Here is a 21,119-nt window from a genome sequence, read left to right as displayed (position 1 = left end):
CACATATTCTACCCATGGGTTACAGGTATCTCCATGAGAAGTTAGTTATATGGTTGGAGATGTAGCTCTGTGACGGCCTTAACCTAACATGGACAAGTCCCTAGGTTCAATCCTCAACACCACTCAAGTCAGTTGTGGTGGCACATGGCTAACCTCATCATACAGGAAGTAGAAGGAGGAGGACAGAGTTCAAGCTGATCCTTTGCTATATAGGTCACTCAAAGCCAGCTTGGGCCAGAGACCCGAGTGAAAAAATATTAAAACTGTTGAGCATGGAGTATGTGTAGACTTTAATAATTAATTTTGATTGTGTGTGTGTGTGTGTGTGTGTGTGTGTGTGTGTGTGTAAGAGAGAAAGAGCAGGAGGGAGAAAGGAAGGAAGGGAGAGAGAGAGAGAGAGAGAGAGAGAGAGAGAGAGAGAGAGAGAGAGAAAGAGAGAGAGAGAAATTCAAAGGACTCAGTTCTTTCTTTCTACCCTTCCACTGAGCAGGTCCAAGGTCCTAATGTCTGGTCCTCAGATTTGGCAGCAAAAACCTCCCCCCTCTGAGCACTCTTGCTGATACTCCTGGTTAGTCATTAAAATAGAACATATAGACAAAAATCACCAGCAACATCATCATCACACTGACAAAGCTGTAAGAGTCTATATGTTGTTCTTGTACATGCTCACTTTGACACTCATCGTTATGATTAACTTAAAGGAGAGGGTAATACTGAAGCCTTGACTAAGTAGCATTGAGCTGACTTTAGGGAGGTATCACATACCACCACAGTGACAATAACCTATTTTGTTTCCATGTGGTCTTTTTAAAGCAGTCATCAACATTAACTGTTCTTTGCAAGGATAATTTGAAGGCTATTTTTAGAGAAAACAAATAATTCTTGAATGGAGACTGGTTGTTCGTTATGAAAATGGCATTTGGGAAGAGTGATACAATGTGATTTTTGCTATATAGAATGGGGGTGCATCTTACACAACTGAGGAGGAAACTGGGGAGTCAGAGGAGAGCACTGGCACTCAGCAGGAGATTAGCTTATGTGACAGAGGAGTGGGTGAAGTCAGTAAAAATGCCAACATTTGAAGGGAGGGAGAGCCTGACCTTGCACAGTGTAGTAACCACTAAAGAGAAAACTTCAAATGTTTTTTATCTGATATATTAGTTAAAATCATTCCATTCATGTATGAGAGCTATTGTTCAGAGTGGCTAAGGGGATTACGTTGGGCCACACAGCTAAGCAATGACAGGCTTGGATCAATACTTTGCCAAAATTCCTCTGAGAGCTCTCTGTTTACCCTAGTTTGTCTCTGTCCTGGTTGCCATCCAACCAAGTAATGGACACTATTAGGTAAGCAATTATACAACCCCAGATGCTTTGTGAATGAAAATCCTATTTTCAGGAAAACTAATGATGAGTGAAATCCCAAAGACTAACATCCATCTCAGGTTTGTTCTGTCTCAGTGGTTTTATGAGGACAGATCCGGCCAAGACACATGCACTAAGTTTTCATCAAAACTTAGACTATGATCCATTTTACATTTTCCAGCCTAAGCTGTAACTTGACCACTCTATCTCTGGTTGTGGTCCTTGTTCTCTTACTTAATGCCATTTTCCACCTCAGACTTGATCTCTCCCTTTAATTCTCCTAATGTCTTCTTGCCTCTTGTACCCTCCCTGCTCTGTTTCTGAGAAAAAGCAATAGCCAAGTCATCAAAGATTGGCCAGATCTAAGTCTTGCCTAAAAGACTACCGCTTTCATTCTTGGCTTGTTGGCTGTGCCCCGATTTAGACCGCTTCAGCCTCGGCTCTCATTCTCTATTTGCCTTGAACCCATTCTCAGCATTGTGTGACTGTCTCCCCCAAAATAAAACAAATAAACGAAAGCTGGGCTCAGTAGGTAAAGCTCTTGCGGCGTAAGACCAATGACCTGCATTCAGATCCCCCAGAATGCACATAAAAGCCAGACAGAGGAACAGGCATCTGTGCTCCCATCATATTCCTTCAGGAAACGGGAAACTGAGGCAGAAGAGTCCGTAGAAGCTTGTAGGCTTGCTGGTGTATGCAGTGAACAGCAATGGGACGAGATCTTGAACAAAATCAAAGCCATCTGAGCTCGGCCTCTGACCTTAAGCAGCATACTGTGGCAAGTGTGTACCTACACACACACACACACACACACACACACACACACACACACACACTACCACCAACAAAACAGTTTCACTTGCACCTAATGTTACTATTCTAAGCACCAGATAAAATATTGGGAGAGAGCCACGCATGGGTGGTGTACACCTGTAATCCCAGCTCTCAGGAAGGCCGAAGCAGGCAGATCTAAGGCCAGCCTTGTCTACAAAGTGAGTTCCACGACAGCCAAGGCTACACAGAGAAACCCTGCCTTGAAAAAACCAGTATATATGTGGGGAGAAATGGAGGGACGTTCAAATGACTAGTTAGCAGAAAAAGTTAAAGGTATATTTACTTTCCCACAAGGTCGTTGTTTGGCTTCCACTCACATACTCAGTTTCTCTTTTTATACTTTGCCTTGTGATAGCCTTTCAAATCATCTTGTACTGCCCAGAAGCTTCTTAGAAAGTGCATTTCCGTCATTGTACAGCCATGATCTAAGGGGCACTGGGCTCGAGGGGGCTTGATTTTAAAGCAAATTATTAATTTACAGAATGAAACTTTTGGTAGTCTGTGAAATCACAGGGTTGCAGAAGTGAGAGAACTAATTCTAGTTTTTAAGAAAGAGAAAACTGTTCCATTTATTTTTACAGTGGTAATGAGAAAAGCCAACACTGCATTTTCACATTTCTGCTTGGTTTTCAAAATTATCTAACAATCTTCTTGATATTTTTAATAGATTTCTTTTCAGATTCTTATGTAGCAATGTTCATATTTAATAAAAGCATTCCCTCTGTTGCCAAGCTAATACAATAGAATGCAGAGGGAAATAAAGCCAATTCCTGGGAGGTAAAAGCTTTGCTGAAGAGAATCCTTGACCCACACACAGGCCTTTCTCAACAGTAAGAATCTGGTCCTCGAAACAACACAAAACATAAGCAGAAATGGTGGTTGTATAGTTGTCTTACATACTGAGAAAGCCAAGGTTACTAAGCATACAAAATTAGTATGTGACAATGAAAAGGTTGAAACCCATGATATCTGTGGGTGTGGTCATCCCAGGTAGTCACCAGTGCTTGTAACCGTAACCAAGGATATCTGTCTTTTCTTCTGGACACAACGACCTTGTACTTCCTCAGTTCAATGTAAGATGAGCCTTGTAAGATAAGGCTTGTTTTGCACGATTCAATACAAAGTAAAACAATGTATCAATTCTTGAAATAACCTTAAGAGCGGCCCTGCATCTTTCTCATTCCTTTCAATCTGCCACTGGGCTGAGATCCATATCAGAATGATGCCCTCCTCAGACCTATCGATGAGGTCTACAGGGAGAACAGTGGCATAGCAAACTGGCTTCGGGTTCATAACTGTACTCCTCTTTGTGAGGATGGGAGACTGTTCTTGGGGTTGCTTGCTGCCATAGGATGACTTAGCCCTTTGCGGTATATGCGTTTTGCCATCCTCTTGTCCTTTGTCTTGTGAAAATATCACACAGTACATGAAATTGCTGGATGGCAAATGTATAATATGCCGGAATCATTGAATCTGCTGTAATTTTTTCCTGCAGTGCCGGAAATGAAATTCAAGCCCTACACATGCTGCCCGGTACTGTATCCCTGTGCTTCAGGCAGGCTCCTCCCTCCCCAAGCTTCGCATCCTAATGCATTGATTATTACTGATCATTCTGATTAACAGAGGGAGTTACAACAGGGCTTGGCCCAGAATCATTTCTGTTGCTATGATTTGAAAATATCCCGACACCCCCAAAAACAAACAAAACCAACCAAACAAACAAAAACTGAGGCAAGAAGGAGTTTATTTGGCTTTCAGTCTTATGAGCAAAGTCAAGGTGACAGGATGTGAGGTAACTAGTCACAGCCACAGTCAAGAGCAGAGGGAGGAAGAGATGCAAATATGCTGGCTACTCGGCTAGCTTTCTCTCATTCCAGGACTCAGACCATGTGGACAATCAGAACTAAGCGTCCCGATACTTAACTGTACTAACTGATTCTTTCCTAACATAAAAGAATGACGAGGTTTACTCCCTACCTCCTGCCAACAGAAAAGATGACACAAGGGACGTGAAGATCAATCAGAGGCCACTACCGCAGAGTTGCGTGCAACGTTTTCTCCACAGCATTCGCAGGCCACTTCCTGTGTGGAAGAGACAGCAAAAACGCATGTAAAGAGATAAATGAATGGTCTTAATGAAGAAAAATAAAAACCAAACCAAAGAAAGACTAATAGTGGTGATTAAGGAAATAAAGTTGCACTCCTCTCAGATCTCAAACTGTGCTGGAAGTGAAACAGTGACAGTGGAGGGATTAATAAAAGAGCCAATCGGCAGAAAGTGACAGCGTAAGTGTGGGTGTGATTTAAGATACCTCTGGAAACTTCCCTGCTGTTTCTCCCATCCTCCTATCTAAGTAAAAGTGGAGTAAAACAACAAACTTGGGCATTCTGCAATGTCTAGGCTTTACCATATTTCCACACAGACTTAGTACTGCCCTAAAGCATTTTCCTTGTAGTTTTACCAACAGTGAATATTTCCAGATGAAACGGGTGGTGGTAATTTTAAACGGGGTCAACACCTTCACAAAATATGGTTCAAGGCCTGGTAGAGTTTGAGTTCACGATGCTTTGCAGTGCCAACTCAGTAAAAATTCAGTGGCCATCTATGTATAATCACTTGATGGGGTGTCTTAGTGAGGGAGGGTTATGGCTGTTGTGATGAGACACCATGACCAAAGCAACTTGTCAGGGAAGGGTTTACTTGGTTTACATGTCCTGGATCACCACTGTCTATTGAGAGAAGCCAGGGTAAGAACTCAAACCTTGCAGGAATCTAGAAACCAAGGCTTACTTACCCCGCTTTCAATTTTCTTCTTTTATTCACTTTACATCCTGGCCATAGCCCTATCCTTCCTCACCTCACAGCTCCCCCCTCCTTCCCTCTTCCCTGATCCCCTATTCCTCAGAAAATGGGAGACCCCCTTCCTGTTCACCGCAGCACATCAAGTCACATCAGGACTATGCCCACCCTCTCCCTCTGTGGCCTGGCAAGGCAGTCCTGCAAAGGGGGAAGTGATGAAAAAGCTGGCAACAGAGTCCATGTCAGAGACAACTCTTGTTCTCCTTACTAGGGGACCCAAACAAAGCCTGAGCCACATATCTGCTTATTCTTTCTGTTTATTTTTCCTAGCACCACACTTACCGCAGGTAGGTACAAAGTAAAGACAAAAGGAATAATGTTCATTATAAAAAAACTAGAAGTGTGTGTGTGGTGACATACCAAGGATGGGAGAAGCCTGACATGCTCAACCTTTTATAACATAGATATATAATGCATCTTTGTCATATCCATCCCTCACTCTCTCCCTTCGGCTCACCACACCCGACTCCTTGCCCAACGACACATTGCCTATATGTGTCCCAACTTCATGTTTCCATAGCCTACTAAGTCCAATTAATGCTACCTGTAGGTTTGTGTGTGTGTGTGTGTGTGTGCGTGTGTATGTGTGTGTGTGTGTATATGTGTGTGTGTGTGTGTGTGTGTGTGTGTGTGTGTGTGTGTGTGTGTGTCCAGGGCAAACTGCCAATGCCCCTGCCCAGATAAATGTGAGTCTCGCTCTTTCAGCAGCTAACAACTGCCACAACTACTCAGACAGATACTTATGTGAAAGACTTATGTTTTGTTTGAGAACGTCATACATGCATACAATATGTTTTGATCACTTCCACCGCCAGTCCCTCCACTTGCATTGCCTCTCTATGTTCCACTACCTCTTTTTACTCTTCATTTCCTGTGCTTTAAGAAAAAAAAAACTCACCTAGTTCCCCCAATGCTGCCTGTGTCCACATGGATGTAAAGCCCACCTACTGGAGGACGAGAAGCCTCTCAGGGGCCCCATCCTAGCAAAATAATAATAATAATAATGATGATGATAATAATAATGATAATAATAATAATAATAATAATAATAATAATAATAATAATAATAATAATGGATTCTCTCTCCCCCAGTAGCCATCCATTTTCAATAGTTCCTCACTAGAGGTAAGACTTCATGAGTCCCTGCCCCATCCACACTGGTGTTTTAGCTAGCTTGATCTTGTACGTGTCTTGGACATGTAGTCACAGCTGCTATAACTCCATGTGTATAACAGTGCTGTCAGGTCCAGGAAATACTGCTATGATGCAGATGTCAGCTACTTCTGGCTCTTCCAATCTTTCCGTCTCTCCCATAACATGAAGCATGAGTTAAGGAGTGTGGTGCACATGTTGCATTTAGAGCTGAGCATTCTGCACTCTCTTATTTTCTTCACACGGACCCACTCTGGGTCTCTGTATTAGTTGCAATCTATAGCAAAAGAAGCTTCTGTGATGAGACTTGAAAGATCCCCTAATATTCAGGTTACAAAAATATAAACATGATGTCAGTTTATTACTATCCCCATTTATCAGACTAATAATACTAGGTTCTCTTTTAGAACCAACCTACTGAGCAAGCCACAGTTTTGTTTTGTTTTGTTTTGTTTTGTTTTGTTTTGTTTTGTTTTGTTTTGTTCTGTTTTGTTTTGTTTTCCCACAAAAAAAATGGAGTCATGCATGACTCTTATGGACTGGGCTTTTAAAACAGTAAAAAAGTGGTTGGTTACTGCCATAACATTGATGCCATGCTTGATCCAGTAAGCATAACTTGCCAGGCAGGTTATTATAGCTCACGGGGTTCACAGCAAGCTTGTTGCTTATTTTTGCCTCTTGCTAACATACAGAGCATTTTCCAATACTAAGAAAGCCAGTCTGTAAGGATGATGGTTTCCTCTCAATACCAGCTTTATGCCCTGTAAGTCAAATAGATGATGTCTTTATCAATTGAATCTTAGCATCAAGTTTGGGAGGGTAACCAAGAAAAAAAGTCCATATTCTGACCTCGTGACATGACTGCACAGTTAAGGCTCAAGAAAAGTGCAATCCAAGAAAAACAAAGAAGCAAACAACAAAACGAGTAAGTTTAGAATTTTGTGTTGGGCCACATTCCCAGCTATCCTAGGGCCCATCTTGTGTAATAACCTCAATAACTATTGTAAGATTAGGTGTAACATTCAAGGGAGGAAGGAATTTAGAGAGAGACACTGCATGGAAATTCTGGAACATGTTCACAACTACAGGCAGATAGACTCCTACTCTGGTATGCTGTAGAACTGAAGTTGTTTTCAAACCACGGCTCTCTTAGTGTGCATTCGGCAGACAGACCATTGTCACTGTCGTGTCTGTGGTGCTCTGCTGTTTATAAGAAGCTCAAAAATCTTGACACATAGCTCTCCCTTGCTTCTATCAAAGCCTCAGATAATTAAGAGCTAAAACCGAAACTACAGGAGTCCTCACAGCTAAAGCCTTAGCAAACAGCGATGCACTCATCGAAACTCGAGTCTCCGGTAAATGACAAATGAAGCTAAATATCTATTTGCTGTAAACTGGCAGACATCGCTATCATTGACGGTGAGATGCAGCCCAACTGTTTGATAGTCAGTGCTCATCACTTGCCATGTTGCAGTTAAAGAAGCAGCCCTGAGTCATTCTCTGTGGGTGTGATGGCATTTATTTTATTGGGTGTTTTTTTTTCTTTAATTGGAAAAGTAATACAAGGCTTGTTGTCACAAGGCAAACAATATAAAGGTATAACAACTTCAGCATTCTCCTCTCTGGCTCTATAATCTGAATTCAGTATCCTGAGGCAACCTGCATTAATTTGTAATTTGGAATCTGTCCTCTATATTTTTAGTAGGCTTCTAGAAATACAGATAGATAGAAATGGAAAAACACATACACATATATTTCATGCTTTTGTTAAAAAAAAAAACTAGGTCATCCATGTATTTTCCTAAATACTGCTTTCTCATAATGATATGTTCTAATTCCCTCTGCATCATTAAATATGGATATAATTCATTCCTTTAAACATATATCTAGTCATTCAACGTAACTTATTATGATGCTTATCTCTTTCTGGTGATGAACAAACCCTTCTTGTTTCTCTTTCAGATGAACAAAACACACAAAATTCCTGTGTTCATTGAGTTCACACCCCATGAACACACAGATAAAATATGAGCATGTAACCTGGTGGTGAATGCTACGGAGAGCAGAGAGCCACATGCTCCAGACAGAGGGAATCCAGTGGAGAAGGTTGCTGTTTCTCATTAGTTGTTGGGAAGAATACATAAGCTAAGAGCTGAAAGATGAGGGAGCCAGATATACATCTATCTGGGGCAAGACCATCTCAGGATGGGAAGAGAGCAAGTACAAACTGCCTAAAATATCCCAAGACAAATCTTACACACTAAGAATTTTGGATTATTGGCCAAAGTACACATGCATTTATAAAACAACACAGCCCAGATTCCTACTGTAGCACCTTCCATTCCTAGCAGCCGTAGATAAGGATGCCCTTTGACAACAAATTTACCAGTGCCTGATACAATCGATCTTTTTAATTTTGCTTAAATTGATGTTTTCTCGTTTCTCTGATTACTGAAAATATTAGAAAACCCTTTGTACGTCCCAGCCAACACTACATTCTTATCTGGAGAGTTTTAGAATATTTCTGCTAATGTATTATTACTAAGCCTGACTTCTTTGTCATGGTAAGGTAGGAGGCACCACCCGTATGGCAAAGTAATGGAGTCATGTCTTAAAATCCTGAGATACTGAGACAGGTGAGGGAGACTGGAGCAATGCCCTTGACGATGAATTCTTTTGGAACATGAACAGGAAAACTTGAAGGTGGATAGATATTTTCTATAAAAGTTTAAATGGGAGAAGAAAGAAGATTTTTTTAAAAAGATATCATCTAGTCCAGACTCTATGATCATGAAGAGATCCTTCTATACAAGTTTTTATAGACAATTTAAAATTCCATATGTACACCCTTGCAAGGACAGGCCCACATAGTTACCTACTAGCCCATAACCACCAAAGAAAAAAATTTTCATTTCTAATGAGTCCAGTTTGGGAACTGAATCAAACAATGCCTGGGTCTTACTGCAATCTATGTATTTGTACGAACTGGCCCATCATTGCAGATTTGAATGACAGAAGATAGTGCAAACTGAAATGAAACAGACCTGGAAACAACTGAAATGCCCAATAGTGCTCTTACATACCCAGTCTACCTCACAAAGGATCTCCTATGGCACCTCTGGGGGTGTGGGGAGCTGGGAAAGACGAGTCTGGCTAAACATGTATTCAAACATCTGGCCCAATTCATAATTCACACATCCGTTTTTACAGAACTTGAGTAATCACAAAAACTCATTCGATTTTACTAAATAATTTTCAAAAATGATTTGTTCCTTGAACGTATTATTTTATAATGTTTTCCTTTAAAATAATTTAGAACATATAGGAACATGGGGGCATAAACGCTAAAACATGATATAAGTTCATACTTTGTATTGCTGTACCACTTCTAATAAACTTATAAGTAAATCAATAAAAATTAAGTTCAAGAACAACTTTGGTTAATAATGGACACAATGCCAAATTCAGATGTGCATGCTGTAGTCTATAATATTAAAGTAGCATATTTAAAACCAAGGACTTCTCTTGTTTTTTTTTCTTTCTTAAAAATAAGATGGGTTCCTTCAATTTAGAATGTTTACTTCCACCCTATCTTGTGCTAGATCAATAATGAGCTTTGTAACCATGAAAACCTTGTGAAGTAGGCATTAGCATTTCCTATTTTAGAGGCGCAAAATTTGAGGCTCCACAACTGGGTGCATTTGGAGCCAGACATTTCTAAGCCATATCGTTCAACCATAGCCTTTTAACCACTAGAAACACCGTTTTGTAGCTATCAGGGATGGAGGAGCCCACATTAATCGTTGCTTAGTAACTAATGATGACTGCAGTTATCACTGACATTCTTCCTCACAATAAAGAAAACCCAGCTCTGACAAGTAAGCAGATGGGCTGTGACTGTGGAGCATCCTTACCTGCAATGTTCAGGTCGGTAGGAAAGTCAAAACTTGTTCACAGGAAGAAAAAGTGTGGAGGGCAGTAACTTCAAATGTAAACTTTCCTTTTAAACAGCAGCATTCCTTTAGCAAATTCTCCATATTCATTAGTTATCTAGTTTTATCTTTTCTAAGAACTAGGTCATTACAAAAAGGTCATTTTGGGTCATGAAAACCAAGTCTAACTCAAAGGACTATGACAGTCACCAGGGCTAGAATTAGGACACTAGCGGTACTTAGTGCCAAAAGGAAAAGAAACTAGACCCAGCAAAGGAGCCACAGGTCAAGGGCTTGTCTGGTGCTAAAGTCTGAGACTGACAAAGGAGCATTCGCTCTCTTCTAGTGTTTCATATACCCCAAGACAATAGAGCTACCCGCACCGGCCCCAACACACATACATATACCCCAAGAGAGGAGTTTATCATGAATAAATCACGCAGATCAACATAAATGACACCAACTATAAAAACAAAATCTGTCCATTTCTTTTCTCTCGCTCCTGGAAACTTTAATCTACCTGCACCCGTAAGGTATTGGTTGTTGTTCCTCAAGTCTCCCTACTTAGAACAGACACTGCATTTGAAGGTTACGCAACAAACACTTTCCCCAGGCTCACCCTCCGGGTGTTAGTGTCCATTCAGCCGTGTCTTAACGAGCCAGAAAAATCTGAGATGCTACCAGTGAGTCAGGATGAACGTTTTCGCTGAGGTGATATTTATCATCTCATTCTAGCCCCAAAACTTACAGCTCAAGGGACTTAGGCATGTACGTGCAAGCGTGTGTGTGTGTGTGTGTGTGTGTGTGTGTGTGTGTGTGTGTGTGTGTGTATGTTTGTGTGAGAGATGTGTATGATATATGTTCTTGTGGGTGTGCACGCATATTGTGGAGGCTAGAGGTCAATGGTGAGGTCTTCCTTAGAGACTCTATACTTCCATTTTTTAGAGAGCTTCTCACTGAACCCGGATCTCCACACCACACCACAGAGATGCACCTGTCTCTCCCCTCTAACCCTCAGATTACATATGTGCCATGCTCTTGCTTTTAAGTGGTGCTAGAAATCCAAACTCGGCTCCTCTTCTTGAACAATGTACACTTTACCACCAACTGAGCCATCTTACCACCCTTGTGTATTTTGTTTCAAATATAAGGTGGGTGGGCACAAAAGACCATATACATAGACTTCATGCGTGGATCTTATGAAATAATTCATGTAAACCGTTTAGCACAGGGTGGAGCCCATAGTAAATCTTTTTTATGATATGCTATCAGCAGCCATTTTTGTTCTTGAAACTGCCACGCTGCCAAAAAGAGTTCCTCAGCCTGAAATTTCAGAGCCGTTTGTGAGCAGAGCCACACGGAGGCCTTAATTTTGCTCATCAGGCTGTTGATTGATGCTTGTTTGCTAACACTGAAAATGCTGGCAAAGGCGGGAAGGAGGGCTGACAGAGGAGCTGTGCTAATTACCGGAGGTGCAAATCCGACACACAGATCTCTCGTGAGGCATAATGAGCCTGCGCTGAGGTGAGGCAGGAGGTTTGTTGTGTACATTGAATCAGAAGCTGTAATTGCTCAGCATCCCAAATGTGAATGATTCCTTGGGAAACAGAAGAAAGCAATCCACCCCACCTCTGCCCAGCTATAATAGTCCTCTTCAGTCAGCCCGTGACTCACAGGAGGAGGGGGGAGGAGGGACAGAAGGTTAATTTCCTCCAAGCAGCAGCTGATTAGATAAACTGCTATCCGTCCTCAAACACTGTGGGAAGAAACAGAAGAATGTGATACAGGAACAATGCCCTTCATCAAAGCGAACCTGTAGCATCTCTTCACTGGTCAGTGAGGGGATTGGCAGCGGGTCATTTGAATGAGTATTTATTTAAAACTTAGGAAGAGAACCAATCAAGCTGCAATCAAAATAGGAACACAAGAGCAATTTCTTCTTCTTACCTTAAAGAATAATATACATTGTCTCAAATGGGCTGAAGCAAATTATGTTTAAAGTCTTTAGACTCTGAGACAAACAGTGATGCAGAGAGAATACGTGGTTTATATAATGTGCCAATTAAGTCACTTAATAATTATTCAATAGTGCCACCTCTAGGTGGGCATGAGCTTTTTAAATAAAGAGGTGAGGAGTGTATGAAAAGAGATACAGCACCACTCTAAGTTTAATAGAGACTTCCAGGTTAGACTAAATTTTTCATTCCAACTCTAAGTTTCGTGAGCTCTGTAAGATGTTACAAGTTTCTCAACCTTTCTGTGTAGTTGTTTTTCTATCTGAAGTGACAAGAAAACATTTTTACTAATAAACAGGATGCTGCAAAGGCCTTATATGGACAATCTGTTTTTTTATTACTTGCTTGCACATGTATGTGTGTATATGAGAGAGACAGAGACAGAGACAGAGAGACAGAGACAGAGAGAGACAGAGACAGAGAGAGACAGAGACAGAGAGACAGAGACAGAGACAGAGAGACAGAGAGAGAGAGCGAGCATTTGTAGAGTTCAGGAACAAGTTACAGGAATTGGTTCTTTTGTTCCACCATGGGGACCTAGGAACTCGAGTTTTTAGGCTCAGCAACAGTGCTTTTCCTGGGTGACACACCTACCAAGGAAGTAATTTTATTATTAGATCACCTGTTCTCACCTGGGACACTCAAATGTTGGATCAGCATTTCTTAAAATACCAGCATAGGTCATTTCATTTTCTTTCCCCCAGCCTAATTATTACTGGTTTCCCTAGACACCAACATCCACAAAATAAACATAAAATGCCATCAACCACACTATTGATTGATTGCAACTATTTTTCCAGAAATTCCTCTTACATCTATTCATTCTTTTGTTCCATTATCCTTCCCGTGTATTGTTATATATTGTATTTTTGTGAATTTGGTAAAACGGAATATTTTTTTAAACCACATAGGACTGTTATCCTATGCCTGGGGAAGGGTGCTTTAAAGTTTTGATAAAATCAATATATTTCCAATTTCTGTCTAGTCCTTAGCCTACAAACAGTGATCAATAAGTCACAAACTTTGCCCTTGGTACAAGGCTATCTGGCCTTCAGATTTAAGAGTATAAAAAGAAGAAAAACTGAAGATATGGGGTCCAAATTCTATTTTCTGTGTCTTGTTCTCACTTTCCAATGTCTTTCAAAAAATATCTTCTCTCCACAAACCCCAATAAAAAAACAAATCAGTTGCTTGTGTTGACCCTGTAAACACTGAGGCTGTTGTGTTTTCACACCAGCAGATAGAATTTACTGAGAAAGGGAAAAGAACCCCACAAGGCCGCTCTGCAATTTTCAGTTTGCACGCTTCTTCAGTCTGAGGGACCATGGAGACTTCAAACCTTGCTAGAGGTGTGCACCAAATGCCTTCGCTCTGGGCCTGGCTTCCTGGAAGTGTTGGCACGTTGACAAAAGAAAGAAAACATTCCTGTCTGGTAACAAGATGGAAGGCTTGGGGTCAAGAAGGCAGCAGATGTGTGAATCTAAAGTTTTCAGAGAAGAGAGGCACGGATTACTTTCCGAGCTATAATTTTCAGCTCAGTGAAAGCACTATGGCCACAGATCATCACTATGCAGCGGTTGTAGTTTGGGCATTGATTTTTTTTTTTTTTTTTTTTTTTTTTTTTGCGATGAGGTGCAGGGAACAAGGAAACACTGAATTTTCATTAGCTCCTTAAGGAAAGGGAACACCTTCCCCAAGCCAGACACTGCTTGGGACACATTAAGGGGTAATTTATAAGATCTGGGCAGTGTGACTTAAACAAATAGCAGCAATAAAAATAAAGCCTTTCTGGTACGTTGCTAATTTGAACTAGACCATGCCCATGGTAAAGACCTAGCCGTTGAGTGTACTTTTCTTTCCTTGAAAATTTTTATGGGGAAAGTGTCTTTTCTTCACAGTCTATCTTCTTTGGGAAATGCTTTACACAGAAGGTCACTATGACAAATTGCAAGAGGTGAGAGATAATCCTGGGCTGGATAAAGATACATCCTCACTGAGGAGACATGCAGAAACACTAATTCACTCCAGACCAGACATGGCACCAACAGATCAAAGATAGGATTCCACTCAAGTCCAGCTTATCGAGCCGATGAAGATGCTGGCGTTACTTACGGGAACATGGACCACTCTCTTATAGGCAGCTGCATCTTCCAAAAAGCCTTCCCCATTCACAAGAGCCATACCATTGAAGCCCCTGGCCCAGCAGACATTCTAACCCCTATATATCTTAGTCCTTCCAAGGACTGCATATAGCTCGGTGTGTACCATATGCAGACATGGCTGTAACGTTAAGCAAGGGTCTGATGATTCTCTTCCCTTCTCCTTGTACTAAAGATTTATGTGTATAATCACAGCAATGTTGATTCTAAGGCCAAAATTAATTCAGGTAAGAAGCAATGAAGGCATGATCTGCCCCTGATGCTCAAAGGGTAATGGGGAAATGAATATTAGTCAACTGGTCAAACATAATTAGTAATAAACTGTGTTATGGGGTCTGAAGAATAATGTTCCATAGAAGAATATACTAAGAGATCTGGTCTGTTAAAGATGACTTGGGAGCTTTTTCTAAAGGCATAATGATGGCAGTCAGCATATAACTGAGAGGCATGAAGAGACTTTGGGAGAGGAGAGGAGATTTCAGTATATCATACAAAGGAGAAAAGCAAGAAAAGTGAGCAGGTACCAGACCACGCGATGCTTGGGCCATGCTAAGGAAATTTATTTCATCAGAAGGATTTCACTGAAACATGGGCAGTGGAGACAAGAAACAGGAGCCTGTGTACATTTCAAGACGTTTACTTGTTTCACTTCTTTGAAACTGAAAGAAGAATCGTATTCAAGGCATCAGCTCATGTGTTTGAATGCTTTGGCCCATGGAGAGTGGCACTTAAAGTGTGGCCTCATTGGTGTAGGCCTGGTCTTGTTGGAGGACCTGTGTTGCTGATGCTGATGGGGTAAGATCTGAGGTCTTATATAGGCTTAAGCTACACCCAGGAGTGTACACAGTCTCCTCCTTGCTGCCTGCAGATCAAGAGATAGAACCCTCAACTCCTCCTCCAGCTCCATGCCTGCCTGCATGCTGCCCTGCTTCCTGCCATGACGACAGTGGACTAAACTTTTGAAACCATAGGCCAGTCCCAAGGGAATGTTTTCTCTTATAAGAGTTGCCAAGGTTATAATTTCTCTTCACAGCACTAAAGCCCAAGGGCAACATACTGTGCATCTGTACTTACATAGACATGTATACTCCACACACAAGAATACACACAAATTGGTAAGGATTAAGAAAAGTGTACACATTCAAGAAATATTTTGCAGATAAAACTGATAGAACTTGAAGAGGAACTTAGTTGGAACTAGATGGTAGATAAAGAGCCAAAGATGTTATGAACACACTCCTAAATATGTACAATTCCAGAAGGCCAGTGAGCATGCTGTGGAAGCTAAGTTGTCTATATAACATATACAGTATTGATCAGATAGGTGTTTATGGAGAACGTTTATGCTTACATCATGATTTTCCTATAAACTTTGAATAGAATTGTGCAGTTTAAAGAATATTTCAATAAATGCTGTGGGTAGGTGATTAACTAGTCCATGTAACTAGAATAACTAGTCCATGTAACTAGTCCACCAACCAGTCCAGCTGGTCAGTTATTGGGGGGCCGAGGGGGGTCGCAACCTGTAGTTAAAGATATGGGCGAGAGAGACGCAGAGCTCAAGCGAACAGTTGCTTGTCAAGAGCCGTTTATTGAAGGTAATGGCAGGCTTTTTAAAACCTGCTTTAGGGAGGGCGGGGTAAGCGGGGAGAGTAAATGGAAAAGTACAAAATCTTCTGGGGTTGAGCCCCGGGAACATTTGCAAGGGGAGGGGTCTTCCAGGTGAGACAAAGCAGGATGTCTCTGTGGTTATCTCAGGATCAGATTGCTGTCTTCTCAGGGTTAAGCCGGATGCCTTGCATACCTAATGAGTGGCCCAGCAGGATGTTTGCTGCAGATGCTGAATGGGTGGGGGGTCGGCCACAGGCCGTTTGGTCCCTGGCAGGTGATGAACAATAAATATCCGCAAGAGTGAGAGGCATTTGTGTACTTGTTGAAGCACGCCATCTACTGCTGTCACACACGTGTGTGTGTGTGTGTATGCATTGTTTCAATTTGGAAAGGGTGTTCCTCAAATTTGGTAACCACAGCACACCACCGAGCTAACACGTTCTGACATCAGTTTGTGCTCTTTCTCTCATACTATTTCCTTAAAAAGAAGCTATGGGGATAAATTGAAAACATTATATTTAAGAGATCAAATACTGGCAGGAATTTTAGTGAAGATTCATTCTGGGAGGAAGAAGCAAATATCATTATTTTGTAATAGAATTAAACGCATTTGGTGTCCTTGCAAAAGACTTAAACCAGCAAGAGAAAACTGTCTGTAAAGAAAAACATTTTTAATAGGATGTAAAAATCAAGACTGCGGGGACAGGAGGATGCTTCGGCGGGTGAGAGAACTTGCTGAGCAAACGTAATGACCCGTTTTTGGATTTCCAGCGCCCACGTGAAAGCTGACTGTGGCTGCATGGGCCTGGAACTCCAGCAAGCCTAAAAAGAAAAAATGGTGAACACAAACTTCAGTGAGAAATTGTCTCTGGAGAATAAGATGGAGAGTGATATAGTGGGGCAGCTGGTGTCCTTTCTTGTCCTCCACATGTGTGTATGTTTTGGGGGGTGGGTGGAGTACACACTTGTATGCACAAGAAATCAAGACTATACTAAAAATACATAGTCTCTGCATGTAGAATGATACAATAATATCACTTTCTATTTCCTCTCTATTTGCCTCTCCATTTCTCAGTACATAGAATAAAAGGGAAAGTGCTTGTCCTTTGGGGCAAAGTTTATCACTGAGTCGAGGAGCAATCTGTTGTTCTGAGGCATTATACGCCCTTCACTAAACAAAGAGACAGGGAATGGGTTCCGCTATTGCTCATAAGCAATTATTTGGGACTTTTCAAATCCAGTCATCTCTTTTAGCAATGTAAGCCAAAACCTTAAGTCGATTCAATTAAAGCAAAATTTAAGGAAAACATTTCATATGTGTGTGGGCGGCAAAGCTAACAAGTTCCTGTGGGTTTTTTTTTTTCTGTTGTTCTGGCTCAACTTTAATATAAAACTGACAATGGAACTGTTGTTGACAATAACAAAATGAGAGAAGCACAGCCCTGCTCTCAACGGTAGCAGTTATGTTAAGAGATATATGAACGTTTTCATATATTGAATTTGTCTATATTATTTCTTAGGCATATATATAGTTAAAATGCCCAAGACCTTATCAAAATATATCTATAAAATAAAAGCACACTTCTTATTTCAGTGCTTATCATGACACTAGAATTCCTAGGCTTCTGAGCATTGCTAAGCTGTTTCTTCCACAGAATTAGAACCACACATTGCAAAACCATGTAAATATAGTGTTGAGTTTCATTCAAACTGTAATTTCCATCACACATTGAAAACGGCCATCCTAACCGAAGTACAAAGGACCGAACAATATCTAATAAGGCATGCTTGTACAAATGAAAGGGTTTTTAGAATGATATGATTAAGCTTTGCCAATTTCCCTACCAATTTAGTTTTGTAACTAATAATTATCTACTAAAGGGCATGTTCTACATGGCGGGTTTCACGAAATAGACATAATTAGTGTTTGTGTATAGCGTACTATTTGTAAGATGACTTTGTACCAATTCCCACCATGACACAAGATCTACTTATTCGGTAGTGGAAATCTGAGCTAGCCTGGTGCAATGCTTTTTTGCTGAGAGTGTAGCAGAAGGTATGATGGCTCTGAACTCAGGATTAAAAGTTTTGCTTCTGCCTGTGCCTTTATTTGAATCTTACAGGATCACATGAGAAACAGTTTGGGGCAGTCTTACAGATGACCCCCGATGCTACCATTTCAGCAGCTGACTCCTAGCCAACCTTAGGAAGAAGACCCCCCTGCTGAGTTGCTCTATGAACTGAGCTGATCATGAATGCAACTGAGGATTACATCAACGTGAAACAAAGCTAATTAGAAGGTAAATTGTCTTCTCTATTTTGTAAATGAGAACACTGAGATGGAAAAAAATATGAACCAGTTGCCCATTTCATTAATTTTTAAGAAACACACCTCAGATTTTGTGTCAGGCATGATGGTCCCAGAACCAGGTATTTAACATCCCTCCTATGTTAAGGAGGAATGAGGAAGCTGGGTGCTGGATGGGTGGTGTGACACCCCTGAGGTTCTCCCCCACAACCCCAGAGTTGGTATGGTATTTGCTGATATGAACAAAGCTGAGGAAGGGGGAAGCAATTACATAGGGGCTTTGCCTAGCCAACCAACATTGTTTTGTAACTCTAATGATTAATCAATGAAGAAATCTGCAATAACTTTTACAGAATTTTAAGCTAAATCTTCAACATTTTATTCTTTTTGTTTATTCATATCTCAGGAAATACATCCATGTTGAAGTCATTCACATAAAAAAGATTACTGTTAGGTAACCTTTTTTTTTTTTTAAATCATATATTACATTCCACTGTAGTTTCTCTTTTCTCCTTTCCTCCCACTCCTACCTCCCCTACCTCTCATCTGTCCTGGGTCCACTCCTCCTTTATTTCCCTTCAGAAAAGGCCAAGCCTTCCAAGAATACCAACCAAACCTGCCATATCAAATTGCAGCAAGACTGGGCACCTCTTCTCCTATTAAGGCTGGTCAAGGTAACCCAGTAGGAGGGAAAAGGATCCCAAAAGTAGGCAACGCCATTTCCCACTGTTAGGAGTCTCACAAGAACACCAAGCTGCACAACCATAGCATATATGTAGAGGACCTAGCTCATATCCGTACAGGCTCCCTGACTGTCACCTCAGTCTCTGTGTGTCCCCATGAGCCCTGGTTAGTTGTCTCTATCGGTCATTTTCTTGTGATGTTCTTGACCCTCTGGCTCTTATAATCCTTCCTCCCCCTTCTTTTGCAGGATCCCCTGAGCTCCACTGAATGTTTGGCTGGGGGTCTCTGCCTCTGTTCCCACCAGTTGCTGGATGAAGCCGCACTGAAGACGATTATGCTAGGCTCTGATCTGTGAGTATAGAAGATTATCATTAGGAATCATTTCATTGACCTTTTTTATTTTCTTGGCCAGCTGTGTTTGGCTTTATCCTAGGTCTCTGAGCTATCCAGCTTCTGGTTCCTGGTCCTGCAAGCAGTGTTAGGCACGGACTTCCTCTTGTGGTATGGGTCTCAAGTTGGAACAGTCATTGGTTGTCCACTCCCACAAGACCTGTGCCACCTTTACTCCAGCACATCTTACAGGCAGGGCAAATTGTCACTTGGGGGGTGAGGGTAGAAACCTGTTGGGTAACTTTTATCTTACAGTATAAGAGTATGTTACTTTCAAAATCAGGCTTCCCAAGGCCTCAGCTCTAGTAATGTCTGCTTACCACTCTTAGGAACTACTTCTCTGTCGATGCCACCCCCGACCAGCAGGAAAGACACCAACACCGGGAACTCTTCTTGCAGCAGTTTATTCAGGAACCCTGATTACCGAAGTGACCCCGGGGGAAAATGCCCACAGAACCTTTATAGTGTGCCTGGTCCTATCAGAGACTGCCACGTTGTCACTCTTGGTTGGTGCGCGTGGATCACGCCATCTCACGCTATGCCCTCAGGCATGCGCATAAGGGGCTCACTCAAGGGCGCATTGCTCCGGGGAAGAAGCAGGAAGTGGGTTTTGTCAAGTCATTGTACTTGGCAAGCTTCCAGGTGCCATCTTCGTTAAGCACTGCCTGCGGCTCTCCACACTTCTCAAAACAACAGGTTTGCCCACTGAGGGTAACTCTCACTCCCCATTAAAGAAGTCAGAAACTACTATAGAAATCTATAACTGGTCAAAGTGTAGGGAGCAACTGACCACAGGGCACCCAACCCCAAATGCCTCTACCTAAGACTCAGGAAACACTGTAAAATGGAGCCAGAAAAAAAATGTAATATCCACAGGACTGGGACACCTGCTGTGCGACAGGGTTTTCTAGACAGGACAGCAAAGCTTTACCTATGAAAATTTAAAAATATGGCTGCCTAAAACAAAAATCCTGCATTTTGACATCACCAGTTGACATTGCAACTATGGATGGAAGAAATCTCAAAAGACTCTATCCTCAGATGAAAAGCTACAGGCAATCACTGGCTGCTGAGAGGAGAATCAGTATTCTCCAGGGGCAGGCTCCCTGATAGTTTACCTAATACCAAGTCATCAGCCCTAAGCATGCATATGTCTGTGTGTATGTGTGTGTGTGTATATATATATATATATGTGTGTGTGTATATATATATATATATATATATATATATATATATATATATATATATATATAACACACATGGACTCTATATGTGTGTATAGCATAATAATTAAGGAATAACAAAGTCATAAATGAAAGAGAAAGTTAAAGGAAGAGCTGGTGGGAGAAGAGGGAGGAGCAAAAATTATGTAAATACAGTACTCCTGTGTAAACCTCAAAACTTAACATTTTAAATGACAAAAAGATATATAGCCTCCAACTGGTTATCAAATACATAGTGGTCGTGGCCATCCCTGAAATTATAGTTATGTCTATAGAAACACTAAACACATACATACAAGCACATATAGTATATAATATAATTAACATAGTAATAACAACAATAATAATCAAAGGAAAAAAAGACATCAATTTGAGAAATAAAGAGGCATAAGAGAGGCTGGAAAGAGGGAACATGAGCAAGTTGGAGGGAATGGATATGGAAGGGATTAAATGGAAGAAAGGGAAGGGGATGTAATTATATTTTAATAAAAATTTAAAAATAAATAAAGCTTTATCAAATATTAGAAACAACTCGGATTTACAAATAACCTTACTTAGAAGCAAAATTAGGAATAACTTTTATTGA

General features: G+C 41.1%; 1 long non-coding RNA gene across 1 annotated transcript in view; it reads left to right on the top strand.

The window, feature by feature from the left end:
• Positions 1–8,372, top strand: part of LOC311578323 — a 58,105-nt gene extending 49,733 nt beyond the window's left edge. The window contains exons 3-4 of the long non-coding RNA XR_014772833.1: positions 7,015–7,136; positions 8,174–8,372. This is a non-coding gene — a long non-coding RNA (uncharacterized lncRNA). The remainder of the gene's footprint in view (positions 1–7,014; positions 7,137–8,173) is intronic.
• Positions 8,373–21,119: the final 12,747 nt, after the last annotated feature.

Source organism: Acomys minous, assembly GCF_964271855.1.
Source record: "Acomys minous genome assembly, chromosome: 12".
Lineage (NCBI taxonomy): Eukaryota > Metazoa > Chordata > Mammalia > Rodentia > Muridae > Acomys > Acomys minous.
This window is presented reverse-complemented; position numbering and strand designations above follow the sequence as displayed.